Here is a 24,867-nt window from a genome sequence, read left to right as displayed (position 1 = left end):
TCTCTGACGATTATGGCCATTACACATTTCGATTGATATTGTCCATCTTGCTAAGTCGGGAACTCCGATCAAAGTCCCAGAAGGGACAGTGTCAAAATCGAGTAAGACAGATGGTAATATGCGCGACTAGTATCGATAGGCATAGCAGTATTTACAACACATATATAGATCGATTTTTACCGATGTTGTAACTGAACATAAACATCCAGGCCACAGCCGCGAGTAACTGTACATGCATGTACTCGTATTGTACAAACTAGCCAGTTTATTACAATGTGACAATTATAATTAATGGAAGAAATGTACATTGTTTTGCATCCAATTTGTCGACATGATTCTAAAATTCTTCAATTGAAAAAATTGCAATGTGTATTTCATTCATTCTTGGAAGTCGAAATTTATTAGAATCTAGGACAACAAACAATGCAAGGAAAACATGTTCAGAATAAGACTAGTGTAGTGCAGATGAAGTACATTGTACATTAAAGGCTGGATACTAGTTTTAATTCAATTATATTTTCAATTTTAAAAAAATTGAGTTTGTAATTTTTGCATAGATTGTCGTGATTCTTGTCAATTTGACTAAGAAATGAATTACTATAAAATTAACTTAATTAATAAATGTAATGAATAAATTCTTGTTTAATTAGCTACATCTTTTGCAGAGAAGTATGTGACCTAAAGTTGACTGTTTAATTTTTAGACATTTTGAGAAACTTTTCAACTTTCATCGCTGAGGGGCAATGTAATATTGTCAAAACCTATAGTTACAACAATCGTTGGGTTCCGGTGAGATATATCAACCAACGGTTCAAACGCAAATTTGCCAGAGCTGCAGAGTGCCATTACCACCGCTACACGGTTATACCCACAATTCCATGCGCTGATCCGCGTAACTTCAGCACTTCCTGCAGCTGATTCAGTTGGTCAGTTCCAGGTCAGTTGTGCGTATGCTTGCACCATCGCGACCATGGAAAGAAACAAACGGCGTACGTTGAGCTTTAGTACCGGAGAGGTGATCGGCACTGTCTTCTCAGCCCACATACTTCACCCATAGATGAAACGTCCTCTACAACAAGTTCAGTTGAACCGCTGTCATGCTATTCTACTCGTGATGTGAACAAGAGACAACATGGTCGTCAACTAGTCAGATCCCCACCATCAGCAGCAGCATCAGACAGATATTCAGAATCAAGTTCCAACACTAGTATCCAAACACCACTCAACCGCTTCAGGTATTTGCAGGGTCGCCAACAAACCGAAACAGGTATTTATTTACGGTGTACTGATTTATTGTTTTGTTTTTCACGTTGTCCGGTTTAGCATCTTAGCATTTGCAGATAATAAAACAATCATTTGAGTCTTAACAGTGACTTTACGATACTAGTAACACTGACAGAAATCCAAACCGCAATAGATGCAAAATGTATCTATAGACAGATAGTCGAATGCGTCATTATGGAATTATCATACCGAGAAAGATATTTTCACACAAAAAATTACCACTAACATTCCATGCAGTGTTTTGTATCAATGTATCAGTAAGTTCAGTCTGTTCACATATGACTGTACTCTGTGTCAAGTCGATATTTACAACAACGACTATCCTTTCCCATTGAAAGTTCTTTGGTTTGAGAAAAAGTAAATGGAGAGCTATGTGACAATGATTTAGTTGCTTTCCCACGCTTGAAGTTTCCCCGAGATGACTTCGAGACAGTTTGGCTGCATCCTGTCGAAGGTGGGAATGAGTTTAGGGGACGACAAAGGGTTGTTAATCTGTTGATTCGCACCAAAGATTAACAACGATTTACTGCACAGACGGACGACAAACAACTATAAACATGCTTTTTGTTTTTCAACATTTTGTCTTAGACGCTGTGAGAAGAATATGTTCCAGTATGGAGACAAAAATAGACGGCTGGGGCGAATAAATCATAAGCAATCAACAGATGTTTATTGAACACTTGGACACCAAAATAGATTCATTAATTTCAGAAAAATTAAAGAAACACATCAGTGAGGAAAAGAGTGTTAAAACACCAGCAGAGCTAAGTGTAAGTACTACATTCATATCACAGGTTGTCATTTACTGAGTTACTGTTCCCTACTGACACATCACTCTCCTTATACACAACAAAGGCATTGCAGTGTTGCTATACACTTGTATATACTCTTAGTTTTATCATGGATGTATTAGCCTCACTAATAACTCAACCTGACAGGTATGTCTTGTGAAGAATTTGGCAATTGATACTTAAGGGAACAAGCAGCAAATATTGTTTTTACAGTCTTTTTTTTTAGTACAAAATTAAATAAGACAGCCTCCTTTAAGTAAACAACAAGATTTGTACAGGGTCATCTTACTTTTGTATGCTGTTAAATAAACAATTACATCATTTAGATAGGAGATAAGAAAAAAATAGTGACCACTTGTAATTCTTGTTTTCAGTGGCTGTTAAAAACCGCTATGAGTGAAATTTCGAGAGAATGAGAATGCTGAATATGGAAAGAAACAGAAAGAAAGGAGGAAGATGAGGAGTAGACAGTACAAGGTAAATAATTGTCATGAATAACTTAAAATTAGCATTCATAGTGATTATTAATATATAGAGGATTATGGCGCTAATCTGTGCATTTGTGGGGAAATAATTCAAACTGCTGTATGGATCATCAGCTTCTGGGTATAGTTTTCAACATTTGTCTGTACCCTGAGAAACACTCGGGTCATGAAGCATGTATGAATTGTTTGTGAATGTCATAGGATGGTAACTTGGTACAAAAGTTAGTTGAAAATCAATCTGTTTGTTTGATAGAGTGTAAAACCTTTCAAAATGAGACAAATTCTCCTGCAAACAGCTGTTTAGATTGTGTGTCACTCAGGATTATGTGTGTACAACCCAAACAGGGAATGTTTGGGTAAAGGCATGACTGTCTGGTCCTATTTTTGTATACTAGTATGAATGTCTGTATCTTTTGGGGTGGAGATTTTGTGATGACTCACTGGCAAGTACTCACCAAAACATAAACATTCCCTATCTGGGTTCTTCACATATAATCGTGAGTGACACACAATCTAAACAGCTGTTTAAGGAGAAGTTGTCTCATTTTGAAAGGTTTTTATGTTCTGTGAAACAAACATTGATTTTCAACTGATTTGTGTACCAAGTTACCAACCAACGACCATAGGTTGCAACAGGCATGTAAAACTTGTAATTGATTGAGTGGTTGATTTATCATTTAATTGATTGAATGATTATTTTTTGTGGTGAAATCTTATTTTGTGTGGATGTTTACACTCACTGCATAATGCGATAATTGGGCAAATAACCAGTGAGTTTGTACTGGATAAACAAGCCACTAATTAATATAAAGCTGATAATCTCTGATAAGACATTGCATGATAGGAAAGAAGAAAAAAACAGTAAGAGGAAAGAATAATGATAACTTTATTTGAAATGTAAAGAAATAATATTAGAAATACAGAAAATCGTGAGAACAAAACCCTGTGTAGGTACATAAACTTTGATAAAGCATATTTTCACACCAACCCATTTGTAGGTATTTATGAGATTGGGGTTGGATTTAGATAAGAGGAAGATAATGGACAATATGTCTTTATTTAGGCAGTAAAGAGATATACAGTTGAAAGAGAGAAAATGAAAAAAAAGTTTCGCCACATTTTACCACAAGGTTTATATCATCACAAATCAATGAGTTACTTTATCAATATCATATACAAGGTAAGATTCATTTCGCCACAGAAAAATAAACAATCAATCAGTTACATGGTCGCAGGTCCCTGTGCTATGACATACACAAATATGTGCTTCATGACCCGAGCATTTCTCAGAGTACAGAAAAAATACTGAAAACAATAACCAGAAGCTTGTGCTGTGTACAGCAGTTTGAATTTCCCACATTTGCAAAGATTAGCCATATTCCTCTTTATATGTCGGGTTGCTCTTTCTCTCTCTACTCAAGATGATCATGTGTCTTTTCTATTGTTGACTGTGCCTTTGCCTTATTCAATCACCAGAAGTTTGTATATATACATACGAAAAAATACCGCTAATCACACTAAAGGGCAATATCAATTATCACTATTAATACCACTATTAATATTTATTTCTGATAACAATATTAGTAATCTAAACTACTTAGTATACCAAATGCTCTCAATATACAAATAACGTAATCAAATTGATATTTATCTTGATTTTCAAAGATTGTAATGATTCAGTTCTTTGACTGGTATTTAATGTATCAATCATGATGATGAGCCATGTCATCTTAAAAAATCAAGATAACTTTCTTTTTCAGTTAAAGCAGCTTAGAATTTTGACTATGTTGATAGTAAGCTCTGTCTTGTGTGTGAAGTATTTTTGTAACTCACTAAAACATTATCTTTTCAAACAGATGATGAAAAGACGAGAGGCAAAACTGATTGAGGAGGAAAGGACTGTGTGGAAGGACGTTAGAGCTGAACTGATGAGCGATGAAGAAGTAGAGGAGGATGGTACAGTGAATGTGTGGCGGCCGAAATGGCGTACACGTGAATTAAATGCCATTATAGACAGACTGAATGCACGTTTGAAAGAGTGTCCAAAAACTTCAAAGTTAATGAAAAGCGAACATATGTTGGAACTTCAACGAGAGAAAGGCCTTCGAGGCCGTATCCCATCGCTCTAGTTAGTCATGCCTGAGTATAGAGTATAGACGTATAGGTGAATCATAGGTGTCCGTAAACTTTTTTTATTTTCACCATCTGCTCTGAAAGTAACGACCAGAATACTTCGATATTTGGTGTGCATGTTCCCTGGGATGAGGCTATTCAGATTTGTTCATGCCAAGTTGATCTGTGCTTTTTTAATTTGTTATGATTTTTTTTCAAAAATGATATTTTCATCATCTCCTCAAATACTACTTGTCAGATTGCTTTGATAACTGGTGTGTTGATGCACAGAGGGTAGCTTACTCAGATTTGTTAATTTCAAGTCAGCACGTCTTCTTTTCTATTTTTGATGATTTTTTTTTTGTAATTTGTAAAAAAGATTAATATGTTAATGAGCATTATGACTGACACCATATTGGAAATCAGTCCACAAGACTTTAAGTAAACTGCCAATTTTCAAAAGACACTATTGACGTCAAACAAGCAATATAAAAAAAGACATGAACGTGTCTTGCCATTTCCAAAATGTAAATATTTGGCAAGTAAAAATAATTACAACTTTGCATTATGTTTTTCGTATCTTTCCCCGTTTTACATGTAAATCCGCAAAGGGTCTCTCTGGTCATGCCAGTGGTTAGCCCTGCTTACATACGATAGGCGGTGCACGAGTCTATATTGCTGACTTGACTCTAAACAAATAGTAGGGACAATTGTCAGAATCGAGTCCCAGATTACTCTGTATTCAAGCACGACTAGTCAGTGATCATACCGGGACTGCTTTGAGTACGAGTGGGATGAGGTATTTTGTTCAGAATTATAAATATTGCGAAATGTCAAGTACAAGGTTTAAATACAATGGAATGATGAAAAAAAATTGGTCGAGCTCTTTTGATTGTGTAATGTCTTTTGCTATTTTTAATTTTTTTGTAATAAATATAATTCAATTTAACTTACCTGTGTTTATCAAGTTTTTGTATATTTGTGATATTGTGTGAGTGTTGTTATAGTTGATTGCATTGAGTGTGAGCTACAAACATACAGAGAATAAAATAGTTGTAAAAGAGTTACCTGCAGGATAAAGGAACTCGCTGTCATTGATTACCATTTGGAAAGAATATGGTGATAAAAACTAGATCTAAAGAAGAGTGAGAATGAACCCAATATTTTATCATTCAAATGTCAAGCAGACGTGCCTATGCACATAACCATGAAAGAGACCCCTTGCCATCCATGACAGAAATGAGACTCTTAATATGAATATTGATGAATATAGGGATAATATTTAATTGCCAGAATCCAGTAGTGGATATTGAGAAGGATTCTCATTTAGATATGAATATTCATTAATTTAATATTGATTTTAAGGATTGACCTCCATTTCTATTCATTCATGACTTTCTTCGGAATCCAGCAGAATCCAGTACTGGATAGAACAATGGATTCTAAATGTTCCATATCCAAGGGAATCCACCATTGGATAGTTGATGGATTCTCTACAGAATCCATAACATATACCACAGGATTCTGCTGGATTCTTACAGTATCCAGCATAGAATCTAAAGGAATCCATGATGGATTCAGCCCTTTTCACACAGTGTTTCCAAATGTAATCTTTTAGTTTAGAGAGTGCCACGTGACCTGGTTAGGCACTATTGCTGCAAGTATTTTTGGGGCACGTATAACCGTAAAATGCTGAAAATGTTAGGTGTGGGCATATCATCAAGAAAATCCGAAATATTGGACTTGGCGTCAAAGATATTTATGTCTGCTTTTGTAAGGGCAACTATAGATGCATTCACGCGATTGGCATTTTACCTGAAAAAGAGAATGAATTTTGTCTAAACGACAAATCGCTCTTCTGGTTGTATTATCACTCTACTGTTTAAAAAAATCGCTCTTCTGTTTGAAAAACGTCTCTTCTGTTTGAAAAATCGCTCTTCTCTTTCAACATTGCTTTTCTGTTGAAAAATCGCTCTTCTCTTTCAACATTTCTTTTCTGTTGAAAAAATCGCTCTTCTGTTTCTACATCGCTCTTCTGTTTCAACATCAGTCTTTTGTTTGAAAATTCGCTCTTCTGTCTCAAAATCACTTCTGTTTGGAAATCGAACTTTTGTAAGATTTATATGCCTTGTTTATAATTCTTGTTATGGATTACCAAATTATACAGACATTATACAATATATCACATTTATTATACATACAAAGACATTCCAACATGTGTAGACGAGTATCCTAGCTATCATTCAAATAAAGATCAAAGTTATCCTTATTTCAATGCTTTCGTTGACATAAATTCTGATCCCATGAGTACAGACATTAATGTTGTACAATCAGACGAGAATGTGGCATGCAATTTATTTTTCTTCAACAAATTCATACTCAACAAATAAAAACAAAACAAAGAAAATACTTCCATGTAGTCCCAGACAACTCAGATACCGAGTCAAGAAACTGAAGTTAGCCATGGCCAGAACAAGACCGTTGTTTATTTCAGCAAGTTAAACACACATTTTAATACGCATCATACACATGTATGTATGATGCGTGTAATTAATTCAGTTTAAATGTCTCACTTGAATATTATGGAATCAGAGGTTTACCTCTCAAGTGGTTCTCAAGTTATTTGCAATCACGGAGTCAGTATGTCAGCATCAATAATATACTAGTAGTCTCAAGCAGATTGAATGTTACCTGTGGTGTCCCTCAGGGGTTAATTCCAGGACCTAATTTATACATAAACGACATTCCAAATTCTTCCAATATTTTTAATTTCAAGCTCTATGCAGATGACTTATTTCATTCTATCCAGGAAACACACAACACTATATCTCTCAATCAAGCTAATGTTGAATTTGATAAGTTGAATAAATGGTGTGGTGCTAATAGACTGAATATGAATGTAAATAAAACATAGCACATGGTGATCAGAAGTGAACACAATAGAAAAGAAGTCAATAGGTCTATAACTCTTAATAACAAGGTGGTTAAATAGCTAACAGTACGTCATTCATTGGAATTCACCTGAACAGTAATTTAACCTGGAAAACACACACTGTAGACGTCAAGAAAATGTGTAAATTTACAGCAATAATTTAATCATTGATGTGATGTACTTCACGATAAACTTCCACCACACTTCAAGAGCTATTTTTGAAAATCAGTCATTGCCATCATACCATATGGAAATTGAGAGGAGACCTCCATGTATCAAGATACAAGAGTAGTCTTTGTCAGTTAGCAGTTAGTTCATTATTCACAAATATGGAACAACATTCAAGACAAAATTTGCAGAAACAAATACAAGAACGATTATAAAGAGTTTCTTCTTGAACAATTTTAACTTTTATAATTTTTTGACACATAATATTATCAGAATTGATCATGTAGGACGTTTAATTACTGTGAGACATTGCAGCAGTCACATAATTATTTTCATGTTTTTACTAGTTTTCTGAGATCTGTGTGGCTAGACGAGATTAGTTAATTGGTAAATATTTTCTAGCCCCTCGCCCGCTCCAATGTAATTTTGCACTTAGTTTGTGTATTGTATGCTTTCAATGATTTTTTCTCTTATGATGGGCGAATACAAATCTCATTATCATAAACTTATCATGAAAGCAAGGCGTATATTACAGTCGTCAATAGAAAACGATAACACTTACTCTAAAATTGCCCAATTTTGAAAGGGAAAGTACTTTGTGGTTCATTTATGGAGTTTGGATTTTATATGATCAATATTGGTGGCAAAATCGCCACGTCAAAATTTTTGCCGATGTGGTAATGTACGACATCCTCGTTCACAACTAGCTATTTCTGGAAATCGAAATTCTGCTATTTTAGTACTTTTTGATTTTTTCCCTAAGGCATTTCTATCGTATACCACAGTAATATTAGTAAAATGCCATTTTTGGTCAAATTTAGGTGTTTTTTTGTATTCTCTTAATTCATGAACATATGATGTCGTCGGAAAAGCCACTACATGTAACAATCAGCTGGAATGAAAACAAATTACGTTTGCACATCTGTATCTGTGCATTTATCGTCATTTTTAGACTAATTTTCCTGAAAATTCACAAATTTTGGGATTTTTGTCACATTTTAAAGCTGTCTGTCTCTACGTTTTTCAAAATCCATGAACGAAGAATTGTAGTACGTGTGGATTCGAATCGAATGATATACTGGGTGCTGAGGCACGTAGTAAAATCCTTGACAGAGATAGGATTTGAACGTAGTCCTTGCAGTCATATATAATCTTCGATAATGTCATGTCACCATGTATGAAAATCATGGGACAGCAGTTTCGTAAATCTTCAGGTATGTTCTATACAAAGCACTTATACCCCAAAATCGGCGAATTACGTGATGTAATAAACTATGGTTTTCGAGAGAAAATAAATTCGTAACCGTGAATAAGTTTGTGTAGTTTTACTAGCACAACTGAACTGAGGTTCAGTTGTACTATAGGGATCGCCTGGCGTCTGTGTGTGTAAACAACTTAAAGTCAAAACCGCTAAACCGATTGCACCTGCAAGGAGGTCCATAGACTATTAAATTAAAATATCAGACGATGGTATGTCTACTAATATTGTTGAATATTGTTGACAATTATGGAGTGTTTTTGGTAAATTTGTTAGAAATTTGAAATTCGAATTGCCTCAAAATTATTTTAGATTCCTAGTTTATTTCATTCATCATTAAAGTTTTCCAGGGTTAAAGCTGTAAGACACTGGAATTATTTATAGCCAACCTCAAAAATCCTTTTTTTTTGGTGCATTTCCCAGTCATTATTTTTCTGAGATTTTGTGTAATTTCATAACAGTAGATTTTTTGTGAAATGGTGACTATGTTATAAAAGTACAATATTTTACCAACTTTCTGTGTAAAATGTGTATTATAGTGAGACATCATATGAAACCACTAACCACTTTATTACATCGCTAAAACAAAACTGAATAGTGAGGAGCTGAACAACTTCTACATGTTACCAAAATAAAAAATAAAAAGAACAGCGGAGCTATTCTGACCGTTAGGTCGCTTGTTTCTTTTATAATGTTCCTGGTTTTCCTGAAGGCATGCACTCTTTGCCGATTACTTTGTTTTCTCAGTTGTTCTTTTTCCCTCTTCGTTAATTTCTTTAGTCTACTATCCATATGATATCTGGCACTCTCCACTTTGCTGTGTAAACTTTGTTTGATATTGTTCGCCATCTATCATGTCACCTGTCACTAATTATGATGTTCTTGTACGTTTGCCGGTGTTTTGAAGTAAGAATTCATTATGTTTGCCATTTCAATTTGTCTGACTGGCCTCAGGTCATGGTATAACGGTAGTTGAGTAGTGGGGTATGTCCAGTGTGAATGGTGGTTTGTGCTATTTCAAAGATTACCTATTTAAGAGGTCGTCTGGTTAAAATGGTTGTAAGGTATCTCAAATGGGTACAATCTGCCCAGTAGTTTGGAATTAAAGATCTTACTACCCTTTGCGTATTACATTATACACTTTGCTGGACACTCATACGTATCTTAATGAGCAAGACGACATTAGATGTAATTGGATATGAGATCCTTATCAATGCTGACCAGTCATCCTAACTGAGGGACACAATAGAAACACACTCACAGTGCAGTAAATGCAAAAAATCTCCACTTTGCACAAAACACTTCAATTTATCATGTAAGCAAGACTAAATCAGAATAATTTAGGAAATCAAAACTTTAACAATTTAACATTTACGTGCCTGTGTAATGTACTATGACACTACCATTGTCCTGACGTTATGCAATTGTATTTTATCTGTGTGAGTACTTCGGAGAGATATTCCCGAAGCACTGAAGTTCATTTTCATCTACAACAGACTAAGTTTAGTGACAGGGTAGCCCTGCTTGCAGACGGAATAAGTCATCCCTTCCTTCTCAGTCTACAAGCAGGCCTAGCTAAGGGACCGGTCAGTTTCTTCAGCCTGGTGGGGGGGGGGGCGGTGGATTTTTAAATTGGGCCGACAAAAAGTCACTGACCCCCCCCCCCCATCTGTAAAACCCAAAACAGGCTCACCCCCCTATCACTTAATTTTAAAACATGATGACCCCCCCCCCATATATATATATAATATTCACATGACAGGTATTAATATACTGATGATGTCTGTGTGTGTCTGTATCACCATTTCCGAAAAAACGGCTGCATTAACTCAAACGAAATTTCATAAACATGTTCCATAGGGTAATGGCAAGAACTGATTAGGTTTTGGTAATAATCCGATGAATATTAATGACCAATTTCAGTAATTAATCGATCGAACGAGTATAAAGTTGGCGTCAGATTCAGATTCAGATTCAGGTAGCGTTATCTTATGAACGTTATATTGAGCATCAGATGGCCTCAGATCCGAATCTGAATCTGACGCTAACTTTATACTCGTGCTCTAAACTACTGAGAAAGACTCTGTTTTCAGGGGTTTCGTGCCAACCTTATTTTGTGTTTCCCTTCGATCTGCACTCTGCATTGGCTGCACAAACACGAGAAAAAAGAAGACTCTGAGGCATGGTATTTAAGTGATTCAAACTCACCAGAAAACAATTTTTTTCTTGGCCTTAAAATAGGTTTACAATGAGCGCGGAGTTCAGAAACAGGTGAAATATTGATCATCGTTTCAATTTCGACAAATATGGGCTTATCATTTTCAAATTTCACACACTGATGCGCAGATGAATAAAGAGAAATTGTGTCTTTTTAGAATTTCGATTAGAAGTTTAGAAAGTATTATATTGACCTCGCACCGTCTCCTTTTTACTGTGTTCTTTTCCAATTTCTCTTGATAACAAACTACCACTCTTTGTTGCAAGGCTTGTACATAATCATTTATCTAGCTCTGTATCTCAGGATATAAATACACTCACATATTTATCAAGTGTAATAATCTATAATTTATACCCAAATGTGTGTGGTCAAAATATGGAAAATAGACCAAGCCTCGCCTATCCTACAAAGAAAATTTCGCGACAATGTATCAATAATGGTGACCTATACATTGACCTCTATATAATTAGTGTACAGTGAGGGCGCGCCACTCAACAAAATCTTGAGAATCGAGGATGGCAAGCTTTCCTGTGCTGAGAATAGGAGGCGTGGCGGGCATTTGAACAACATTTTTGACAACTAACTTTCATTGGGACTTGACGAATCACAGATATAGAGCTAAATTTCTTGCATAACTCTTTACGGAAGGCATTCAGTTTCAATCTGGTTTGCTCATGACTCAGTGTGGACTGCTTGACTGTCTTGCATCTACTTTATAAGATCCCGGGTTAGCACCATCATAATTATAATTATTGACTACACAGGGTAAATATATTCCAAAAGGAGTTTAATAGCATCTTGACAGTGAAAGGTATGGGAAAGCTTGAGCAAGGAATATGTATATCTCTTATGGGGGGTCCTAGGTGGTCTCCCACTAGAAGTCCTTGAGGTTTTTTACTCTGAAAAGTCAATTTTGAGACTATTCAGGCCCTTTCAGACAATAATTTCCAAGCTTTACAAGACAGCACTAACATGTAAAAAGCAACTACACAGGGTTGAAATACTTTTGAAATATACTTTGATAGCATCTTGACAGTAAGAGTGGAAGAGCTTGAGACTGGGATTTGTCCACCTCATGTGGGGGTCCAAGGGGGTCTCCCTCTAGAAGCCCTGGAGGATTTTTACTCTTAAAGCTATTTTTAGGCTATTCAGACCCTTTCAAGCAATAACTCAATCCATGCTTTACAAGACAGCACCATCAAGTATCATAAACTATTCTTTATAACTTACATAGGGTTGAAATATGTTCTTAAACAGTTAAATGGCATCATTATATACATGTAGTAAAGGTCAGCACATCTACTGGTAGTATCATTGGTAGGGGAGATTTGGAGTTTTAATTCAATTTTAGACTATCTTGGCAAATATTTCACATCTTTAAAAGACTATCATCTCAAATTAGAATTGAGTGAAAATATTTAAGAAAAGTTTAATATCATTATGACAGTAAAAAGGTTGTTGGTGCATCTGATTGTTGGTTGAATGCATGAGTGACCTCTGGGGGTGAGGGAGTCCTTGGGGGTTTTCCCCCTGGCAGATCTGCATTGTTTTGCTCCTATTAAGGCAGTACTTACGTTATTCATAGCCTTTTAGGTAATATTTCCAAGCTTCGAATAGCTAACGTAAATGTAAGTTTTAAAATGAGTTTCCCATGTCACATAAAAATGGCCCCGTAACATTGCCATTAATATTGCGTGTATAGTAAAGCCACCGGTATGTTAGAGAACTTTAGGTGGTCATACCTAGTGTATAACAGAAACTGGAATCTGATGAGATGTGGTGATTTGTAGTGTCAATAACATGTAGTGTTCAAAATAGCAAGTGTATTAATCCCTTCTGACAAGTTCACAGTGACGAGTAGGGATCATTTTAGATTAACTTCTTTTATGAACTATCTATGAAGATTACCATTACGAAACCTTCAAGTTCACTTTTGCCCCAAAGTGCAATATAAGTGAAGCACTGATTGTGAAACAGCCACGCATTTACATGACATGTTCTGTAACTAGTGTGGTAGCTAGGTAATACATGTATATGTATATTTATAATTATGCTTGAACTAATAAGTAATATTAAAGAATTCATGTAAGAAACAGAGAGAAGAACAAATATTTACATGTACCACATTTCAGACAAGGCTTTATGTCATTGTCGAAAAGGGATTTTTTTCTTCCATCACAATCCAAAACACAATGACCCCCCCCCCCCCATCCACAATTTTGAAAACAGCATGACCCCCCCCCCCCTACTGCCAATTTCAAAAACAGGGTGCCCCCCCCCTCAAAATCCACCGCCCCCCCCCCCGGCCGAAGAAACTGACCGGTCCCTAAACGCGTGACTTCCTTTAGTGATATAAATTGCTGATATCATAAGACAAGACTGTACAAGATGCACAATATAGCACATACCATTTCTCGGTATGGGTGCTCTTTGATGAAAATGGAAATGAGTGGTGTGTGTTTTTGATTATGGATTGTTTAATCTATCATAAAATATTTGGCAGATGACGAAGAGCGTGTTGGTAATTGCTGTTGATCATATTATATCGAAAGGAAACGTTCAACAAATCAAATCGTATGGAGATCAATCTTTCAGCTACTGCTGCCGTAATTCTGTGGAGCCAACTACCGAACACTGTCCGCTCTGCACCGAGTATTGAGACTTTCAAATTAAGACTAAAGACATACCTTTTTGAGAGAGCTTACCTGTGACAGTTTGAAGCGCCAGTGAGCACCATTGATGGAGACTAGCCGCTATATAAATCTCTGTATTATTATTATTATTATTATTACAAGTGAAGGGGTTAAAATAGTATATAATAATAAAGAATTGTGTGAGAGACAATTTAGAGGAATGGTGCCTGTTGGTCCTATTGTCAATAAAATACAAAATACATTTTCCTTAGGAGGCAACATTTTTGGGCAATTTATGGCAATTACGAGTTGGCAAAGGACAAAGAGCTACATTTTAGACCACGCAAAATCAAATATAATGCAAAGTGGACCCGTTTTAGACTCTTGAGTTCGAAAAAACCCTGACCCCATTTTAGACCAAATGACTTGAAAACGAACCCAAAAGGTCGGCACATCAATGTATACTCAAATAAGGGAGTAGCCCCCCCCCCCCCCGATATTTGTCTGAACAGCTCCCATCATGACCAAGCAAGACATTGTTCTGTTATGATTTATAATGTTGCTGATAACATTCCCTGAAAACAATATTTGCAATGGGTCTTACTATATTTGTAATATTATTATTCCCAAAGCGCTGACTGGTATAATTATTTTGATTATACAGTGTTGCAAAGTTTACTGAAAAGATTATCGATTTTTTTCCGACACCCTGTAGGCGCTCAGAGCTGTGCGAGTGTGATAACATTGAGCCAGGTTTTTGAGCTATTGGTACTTATTTTATTGTTCACAGTATATTTGTGTGCCGTTGTGGTGGAGTCAAATGATGTATCCTTTCGTTGCAAAACTTGGCCTCAGATTTCTGTCTGCTATGAAGACAGGTGTACTTGATATTTAAGGATCATTTACAGAAATAATAGTTACCAACGCAACGTTAGATTTGTTTACGAATTACGTCGCTGTACCCATCATCAATGTCGCTTATCAGATGTCACACTAAATGATTATGTTGCTTCCCATCAGAAAATTTAACTGAAGGTAAGGGAAATTTTGATCGTAACATGTTCAGTCATGAAATCATCAGGTTTCTGGCAATTTCCATGACTTGTTTAGAAAGATTACAGTTCAATAATATTTGGAAGCAACAGCATAGAGTTAGCGCTAAATATTACGTGATAACAATCAATTCCAGTCAACCAGATGCACATGGTTGTATGTTTGTGCCTCATGTGTATGGTATCGGACGGACTAGCCTGTCTGTCAGTGTCACATTTTGCTTCTTATCTTCAAGATGTTTTAAGAACATGAAAATAGTCGTTGTCTGATCAACAGAATTTCTCTTCCACTGAAGTTTAGACAACATTTAGTTGTATTCTCATGTAAACGTCGTTGATCATGCATGATATGTCACACTGACCTCGTTTCCTTCGACGTCTTTATGAAACCATGTCAAGGGTTAAATTCACCGAGAACGAACACTTTCGCTACATTGCTAGTCTTGTTTTGCCGCGTAATCATCAAATATTTTCCAGATAATTATGAATAAATTTCTTATTTTACACTTTGGGCTTTTTAGTTTTGTCTGATAACCAGCCACCTTGAATACTATGTACTCACTTTATTTCACTTTCTCTTGATTGGGTTCGTTACCATCCACACACTGACACGAAGCAGTTTCATTGTCTTTCAAAAACGCACCCGTCCTGTTCGTATTGAAGACTAACTGTACATGTGGCGTGGTGTATTGTCTACGACTATATTTGCCTTGTATTAGTTGTAAAATGAAATAAAATTTGAACATGCTGAACAGAACTTTGGCCAGGCATGTCTTATTTTTGTTTTATTTATTTTTGTTTTGTTTTGACGTAACTGTACTAGTTGTGTTGTGTCTATATGAACCTGTGTTAGACACAAAAATGGCAACACTGAATTGCAACATCAGTACAGCGTTGCGTCTTTTTATGTTGATTTCGACAATGATTCATGCTGCTATGTACCAAAATAAAAGCAATCGACTTTCCGTAGTCTGTTTGAAAGCAAGACAGACAATCGGACTACGCATTATTGTTCAAAAACAAAAACAAAACAAAATATTATCATGAAGCTGACTTGCCTTCTTTATATCAGTTCAAACACAATTTTCGATTTCACTTTCATCATGAGCCACAACCGGGGAACTCCTTATAATCGGTCAGGGAACTCAGTTATATTTACATGCTTACTGGCTCGGTAAAGGTTATTATTGTGATGGGCAAGTATAGTGTGTATACTAGTATTTTTTTGGAGTGTTGTGTTTTTGGTTCATTGTGCACGATTGAAATAGAAACAGGTGAAATGCACATAAAATCGTAAGTGCTAATTCGTATTGGGGAAGGAAACGAGGTCAAGTCAAGTAATCTTTCAAAAAACTACCCGAAACAGTGTGTCATGGTGCCGTATATCGTCTACCACTATTTTTGTCTCTTAAAATAAAATATAATTTGAACATGCTGAAGAGAACTATGGCTAGGCATGTCTTACAGTGCAATTTTTTGTTTCATTTATTTATTCATTTTGTTTTGATTTTTGACGTGGGAGCGTGAGGTATTCACTGCACTACGAAAGCCTATTAGGATTTCACACTTCCCACTTCCCACTTCCCACTTCACAGTTCACACTTCCCACTTCATACTTCACACTTCCCACTTCACACTTCATAGTTCACACTTCACACTTCATAGTTCACACTTCACACTTCATACTTACCACTTCACACTTCACAGTTCATACTTCCCACTTCACACTTCACACTTCCCACTTCACATTAGCATTTAAAGGCAACGATGACCTGATTACATATTTACTTGTTAGGTAAAAAAGTGTTGATCATTCAATTGCAATTCAAAATTTGTCTCTTGCATACTTGTGGCTCAAAATAATTTTGTTGAACATTTATCTGACTGCTATTCTTTGTATGTGTTGTAGATTCGATTTTTCTAACAATTTAGTTTCCAATACCGTCCTTGTCATTGTTTGAGCCTGGGCCCTTTCAACTGACTTATATCCCATAAACAGACTGGGCCTTTGCCTGAGCACCCACTGTGACTTCAGAACCGTTTGAATCGTTCAGTGGACCATTCCATACGGCTTTAGGGGGGCACTGAGTTTGTGCCTAATAAATTCTATTAATATCACCCTCTTCAAACAAAAGGGTGGGCCCTTAGCTGAGCATGGGCTCTAACGCACACAAGTATGGTATGATGATGGAACTTGTACAAAAATATGTATTTAGTGACTAAATAAGAGAGTTGGAATAAAAATTAAACCAAGTGACTAAGATATATTTCATTATTTGTGTAATGAAGGATCCGAAAATTGAATTTTTGAATGACAAAAAAACTAACATCCAAGTTGGGAAGTTGTCAATGGTAATACACATATACCACATGTTCATCACATACTAAGAAATAGCACACAGTCTTTGAATTTCAAAAGTTTATTTAAAAACTAAAAAATTGCAGTGTATTTCACAATACAGTGTAAAAATTAGCTTTTTGAATGACAATACAACAGAGTCTGAAAATTGATAAACAAGCTGGCCCTTCGCTATAACAGTGTGTGCGCATGCATGCGTGTGTGTGTGTGTGTGTGTATGTATGTGTGTGTGTTTTGGGCATGTATTTCATCATATTTTTGCTCCTTGAGGATTTGGGTACAGTCAAGATATTGAAGTGGCTGTCACGTTTATCTTGTATACATCAATGCTAAAATATCTACGATAAAACCTGTCATTACAAGTGTCAGCTTCTATCAAAATGCATTCTCTTGTTGATATACTAAGTATATAACAGTAAATGTTTACTACATTGATGAACTTTCATGGATACAATCTGCACATTATGACTTTACACTATGGTCAAAGATTGGCTGACTACCTTCGCATCTTGTCATTTGAACAGCCCTCTCTCAATATGGTTACAAATTCCTTCCACCTAGAATTCATGATCTCAATGCCTTCATAATGCTTTTATACTAACAATTACTGATTAATTAAATGCATCACTCTAAGATAACTCAAAGATATATCTATGCAGGCATAACATTATTAACTTACTTCTGGTTCAGCATGACAAGTTTTTGACAACTGTCCATATTCTTTATTCTGTTACACACTACATGCATCAGTTATCATGTATGTGCCTTCAAGGATTGTAGGTTTTCGGTAATTTGGAACAAATTACAATTATTCAAACTATTCAAATATAACTATTCAACATACAAAATATAATGAATATCAATGGGTTGGATCTCATTATCTGTAATTTACCAGGTACCGGTTAACAACCTTTCAAAACGTATTCATGATTATGACAGCTAGAGCCAGCACTTCAAAACTATTGGTTCCTTGTACAAATTGCTTCCCATTGCACTGATTACAGCAAATATCAAAAATAAATAAAAAAGTGTTTTAATACCTATCAAGAAGTCACACTGAAAGTTGGAGAGTGGAACTTGATATAACACAAGGTTTATGAACAAAGACTAAATTAAACATTTTTAACTCTGTCTGCATGATTCAAGACTTCTGAGTTCTGTTAACTGTCAGTCTGAGTGTTACTAGGCTCTGGTGATTTTTTTGTCATGGCTACCACTGCCAAATGGTTGACTCTCACCATGTGTTGCCATTTCACTATCCATCACTTCACTAACATTCACTGAATGGTTACTATTGTCATCCTTTGGTGCCATTTCACTATCCATCACTTCACTAACTTTCACTGTATGGTTACTATTGTCATCCTTTGGAGCAGTTTCATCCATTTCATCCTCATTGTCCTGATAACTGGTCATTAGGTATAGTTTACACTTACTCGGAAACAAACCGTGACATCTTAAATACTCTTGATAATCACATGCTTCACCTTTTAAGTTTGTAAACTGTTCTATTACTTCTCTTGCAAAGTTGCCAATTTGCATTTTCATTTCTTCTATTTTCCCATACTTCTCAATCCCTCTACAAAATAGTTTCAGTGACTCTGCTTTAATTTGTTCCACGGTTATAGACTCCGTTGGATTTAACTGAATACATCTCGTGCCACCTCCATCTTTCATGCGCACTTGTTTATATCCTTGGCCACTTTCAGCATGCAACCATCCTTCTTGGATTTTGGTACATGGAACTTTCTTTCGTGCACCAGTTGATTGAGTCAAGGACTGTTGAATAAGCACACCAACAAAACACAGATGAGAATTCAATATGCATAATTCTCGTGGTATTATTTATAGTATGAAGATGACTAAGGTTGAACTGAGTTTGACTACAAGTGTGAACAGGAGAATTAAATTGCATAAATCTATTAAAACAGGCAATAAATAGGGGACAAGTTAGTATATCTGAACATGTGATGGATACAACCTATGTGAAGTCGGAAGTGGGAAGTGTGAAGTATGAAGTGGGAAGTGTGAAGTGTGAAGGGGAAGTGTGAAGTGGGAAGTATGAAGTGGGAAGTATGAAATGTGAAGTATGAAGTGTGAAGTGTGAAGTGGGAAGTATGAAGTGGGAAGTATGAAGTGTGAAGTGGGAAGTATGAAGTGGGAAGTGTGAAGTATGAAGAATGAACTGTGAATTGTAATGTTCAAATTTTGAAGTATCAGGTGTAAATCCATCCTGATTTAATGCAAACTTTTCAAAACTACTCTGTTATCATTACATAGCATACATTAGATAGTATATATCCTAAGCAGAGTCAAACTATCTCACACATCATAATTACCAAACAAACTGTGCCGTTCCCGAGTCAAACATTAAATACTCTGCTTTGACGAGTGGCAAAATATTCTGATACACAAATCACATCACCGGCAATACTATAAAAAAGTGTTATATCGCGTAAATGTGATGCAACGAATGCTACAACTCATGTACGTCATACATCAAAGCAGACACAAGATGAGATAATCAATGGTCTTAAAATCTGTACATCCTCCATTTCAACATGATAATGTTTTCTCTTTGCAAAATGATATCAAAGTAGGACAACCACGAAGTAGAATACTGTTCAAAGTTCAGCACAGAACAGTACAGTACACCTAGTATTACTCTGATAACTATCAAATCACTTCCGTTCGTCTGACTCTCGATCACTGGTCACACCAAAAATGTCCGCGTGGTGTGGAACTATGATTAAAGTTACTCGATTTCTCATCTGGGGACATGCAAACAGCTAGACACGCTATTCTGGTTTAAGTATCTGTAAATCGTTTACCTATTACGATAACATGGTTTTCTAATGAAGTAACAACTGAACTTACCTGTTGAAGCTCGAGCTCTGGCTCTGTGGCCATGGATGATGACGCCATTTTGACACTAATGCAATGCCCATGATGCATTGCGTGCAAATAAAGTTAGAAGTAAGAAGTGTGAAGTGTGAAGTGCGAAGTACGAAGTGTGAAGTGTGAAGTTCTAATAGGCTTTCGTACTGCACTGTGCGTCTGTGCTATGTCCATATGAACGTGTTTTCGCCGCGATGTGTGTAATTTTCCAGGTAGACACAACATCATTGTTGCGTCTTTTTATATTGACTGCGTCAGTGGTACATGGTATTGTATCAAAACAAAAGCAATCAACTCTCGGTAGTCTGCTTGGAAGCAAGACAAACAATCCGGACTACCAGGCATTACAAAATATTTACAATGCCCCTTTCTGTTTTTAAGTCAACTTCGTGTAAATTTTAGCAACTTGTAAATTAATGATTATTCCTAGTCGTTCGGCAAAGTCATGTAAACAATAAACTAGTGAGTTCATTGCCTATCATTTTGTGTGTGTGTACGGCACACCTCGTACTGCATGCTGCATACACACATAAATGCAGTGCACATAACATGCGTGATTCGCGTGATAACTATAGCTACATTGTAATACATTCTAGTGACGTCAGTCGTCTTGCACGCGCAAAATATTACATTCGCCATCTTGATAATTCTGCACTTGTCAGCAATCTTCACGACTGAGAAATTCTGGATAATAATATTGATATTCCTGTAACAATCGATGTATAGTGATACTGTGATCGATCCCAACTATATTGTGACCTTATCGTTTGAATCGGGCATGTGTCACTGGGACCCGGAAATATGTACGTACGCATATGCACATCATGTTGTCAGTTGAGTTGGAGAATTTAAAAGCAGACGATATTTTGTTGGTTAAAATCCAAGTACAAACAATAATATACAGTATGGCGTCAACGATCATGTCAACTTGTACTCAAATGTGTGTGTACACTTACTTTGAAGATTTTGTGATAAAAGACTTAACCACGCTGCGTAAATGGAATTGTCAAGAACTGGTGGTATTTTAGGTATTTACAATTTATTCTGGTGATTTTAGAGTTTTAGAATTGCATAGGTTTGATACAGATAATTTCAAAAATCATGAAACCTTGTTACAACATATATCACCAACCCATACATTCAAACAGCAATGATGTTTTTTCCTAAATTTTAAATTTTAAAAGTGTTTTACGTCCAATTTTTCAAAAAATCACATAATATGGTTATTTTGGTTACCATGGCAACTGATGTTCATTAAATGACCACTTTTTTTAAAATTCAGCATGACAAACTACCCTTGGTAGTGGGGTCAATGTGCAAATAAAAAGATTTTTATCAGATTAATAATGTTATTTGTGAGATGTATGTGTATATAATGAAAACATAATTTTCACGTCTACCACACGTTTCCATGGAAACAGCTATCCAATTTTAACAATTTATGTTACACCAGGTAGCACTAACTCATACATGTCTAATGCAAGGGCATTTTTTCACTGTATTATCTTTTTTTCAATGTTTTATGTCAAATTTTGGAAAAAATGGTTAACATATTATGGTGGTTTTGGTTACCATGGCAACAGATGTTCATAAAATGACCCCCTTTTTTGAACTCAGCATACAAAACTACCCCAGGTAGGGTGGTTAATATACAAATAAATTTGATTATTATAAAAATTAGTATTATTATATACTTATTTTATAATTATTACCATTATTTATTACATGTTATATGAGCAGGATGAATATACAGGATGTCATTTGAATTGCCCAAGGCAAACTGTATTCAAACTTTTAGTTTAGATAGTACCACGTGACCGGATAAGGTTCTATTGCTGCAAGTATATTCGGGACACATATAAACCGTAAAATGCTGAATATGTTATAAGGTGTTGGCATATCTTCAAGAAAATCCGAGATATTGGACTCGGCGTCAACGTATCTACGTCTGTTTTTGTAAGGGTAACCATGAACTTATGCGGTCGGCATTTTACCTGAAATCGTGAATTTCGTCGAATAACCGAGACGTTGTTGATCTATTGATCTTAGGATGTCGACAATCACTCCATTCTCAAACAGCAGTGTCCAGGACAACTCCACTCTGCAAATGGATATAGCGGATATTACTTCCGAGTCTACGTTTCAGACTGTGTTACTGTTTGTACTTAGCTGTATGGGACTATTCTCAAACGCAACTGTACTGGCTTTATTATTCAAACACCGAAATAGGGATAACACAATAGAGTATTGTATAATGAACCTTACATTTCTGGATATCATATTTGTTCTGTGGGTCGGAATCCCGAAATTAAGTACATTTTGGCTCGGGTATTGGAGTCTTGGCAGTGTGCTTTGTCGAATTGTCGAATAGGTTCGATCCGTCCATCAGTCTGTAATTTTATATGCCATTTCTCAAACGTGCAATGTTCAATTTCAATCAAACCTGGCACAAACGTGACATATCCTATGGGGCATATGCACGCATATACAAATTTGACCGAATGGTGACCATGCTTGTAGTTAAAATTCTATATTTTAATTGCTTAACTTAAAAACTGTATTAAAAAAAAGAAGAAAAAAAGGACTCCATTTAAGCGGGTACCCCTATATTTTCAGGTGCAAGCTCTCTTTTCAGACATTGACCTTAGACCTTGACCTTGATCATCATGGTCAATCATCAAGATCAAGTTAGTTCTTGCATATTGCAGACACATTGTATTTTATAACATCTTGGGGACAGGTATAAAAACAAACAAGTACTAAATCAAGCTTTAAGCAATTGTGTAATAACTCTGGAAACATTGACATTGAGACTTTATTCCGTTTGTTAGTCACACAGATGTATGGTGAGGGGGGGGGGAGCTTGTTTTTACTCATTTGCATAACTAATTTTTCTTAAGAAAGGAAAATTCATTTCCATATTTTTTATGCATATTACATTGATGAAACATAGTGAACGTGAATTTGCTTTATCAATCAGTTTTACCTCTAAAAAGAACAAGAGATGATGTAATTGGGTGACAGAAAGTCTGTGTGTGTATGTTTGTCTGTATACAAAAAAAACTCAATAACTACTCAGGTGATCGTGATGAAACGTTGCACACTTATTTGTTACATATATGGCGAGAACCGATTAGGTTTTAGAGATATTAAATTTCCCGTGGTTCGAAGTAAAGCGGGAAATTATTGTCTTGGCATGACGTAACTACTGGCCAATAGGAGGCCAGATTTGCACAGGTGTTCTGTGCAACGTAGTGGTATTTAAGTGAAAGTGTGATAGTATTCATCAGTCTAGCATTGCCACCAGTACGTTGTGCATATCCACTTTCAATTTTTCGAAATAATTTATTTCGTTTTGCATGTCTGAGTCGAAGTTCTCGATCATCTTTTTATTTTCGTTCCACAAACGTCACTTTTCTGTAAAAAGATGCCCAACTTTTTTCAGCACATGTAGCATTGCTTTTGGGTACAGGTTTCCAAAACTTTTTTCCTTAGAATTACATGGTTTTTATTTCTGGTTTTTCCTGGGCGGCTCTGTGCTCTCTGGACGTTTTCAGCCTTGTAGATTACGTGTGCCTTTTCGGCAAATTTACTTTCGTTCATGTACAATCTTTTGCGCCGTCAAACAATTTCGTTTCAAGGCTTTTTCAGTCAGACTTGTACTGTTCAATAAAGGTTTGCGTAGCCGTGCACATTACTCGGGCAACGCTTCCCCCTACACTATGACTTGTGTCATGTGTGTGTTTGTTTGTATGTATGTATGTATGTGAAGTCTGGATAAGACAATCCATGGGCTGGTTAGCGAGATTTAGTGAATTTTCGTATGCTGATTCTTGATGCGTCAACATTTTCACACTCAAAACCTAGCTATTGATGGTCCTTTGTTCTCGATCCTTTGTTTAACCTTACCTTATGTAACTGTTGGTGCATTATATATTATTTAAAGCCTTATCACTTCGCTTAAGGGGGGGGGGGGCGGAGGTGTCAAATTCAAAAAAGGTTTTTGCATACTAAACACCTGATCTATTTTGGAATTTTCTGATCTTGTAATTTCTTTAAATTTTCAGTGTTAAACCTTAAAAATTTAACAAAACAATTCGTTTTCTCCGTTTTCACATTCAAAAAGTGGATTCTATAAAATATGACATGAAATCCTAAAATTCCTTTAATCAATTTTGAAGTATATCAAAACTGGTTGCTTTTAAGACTTCTACTCTTAAAACAGAAAAATGATCAACTTCTTGAAAGCATAGATGGGGCTGTATCAACCCAATATGTAATACTAACCCAATATGTAATACTAACCCAATATGTAATAACACCTTAACCCAATATGTAATACTAACCCAATATGTAATAACACCTTCACCCAATATGTAATACTAACCCAATATGTAATAACATCTTAACCCAATATGTAATAAAACTAAACCAATATGTTTTAACACTTAACTCAATGTTTCACTAACCCAATATGTAATAACATCTTAACTCAATATGTAATACTAACCAAATATGTAATAACATCTTAAACCAATATGTAATAACACTAAACCAATATGTTTTAACACTTAACTCAATATGTTTCACTAACCCAATATGTAATAATACCTTAAACTAATATGAAATTCTAACCAAATATGTAATAAAAATGACTATATTTGTCATTTTGTTAAA

At 35.7% G+C, this 24,867-nt stretch overlaps 1 long non-coding RNA gene across 1 annotated transcript; it reads left to right on the top strand.

Moving 5' to 3' along the window:
* The first annotated feature begins 947 nt into the window (after positions 1 to 947).
* LOC144435920 (uncharacterized) lies at positions 948 to 5,075 on the top strand. Its single transcript, XR_013480912.1, has 4 exons — positions 948 to 1,267; positions 1,873 to 2,054; positions 2,450 to 2,552; positions 4,417 to 5,075. It is a non-coding gene; the product is annotated as an uncharacterized LOC144435920 (long non-coding RNA).
* Positions 5,076 to 24,867: the final 19,792 nt, after the last annotated feature.

This window comes from Glandiceps talaboti, chromosome 5, assembly GCF_964340395.1.
Source record: "Glandiceps talaboti chromosome 5, keGlaTala1.1, whole genome shotgun sequence".
Taxonomy (NCBI): domain Eukaryota; kingdom Metazoa; phylum Hemichordata; class Enteropneusta; family Spengelidae; genus Glandiceps; species Glandiceps talaboti.
Note: the sequence above shows the minus strand (reverse complement) of the source record. Positions and strands in the feature narration are given on the sequence as shown.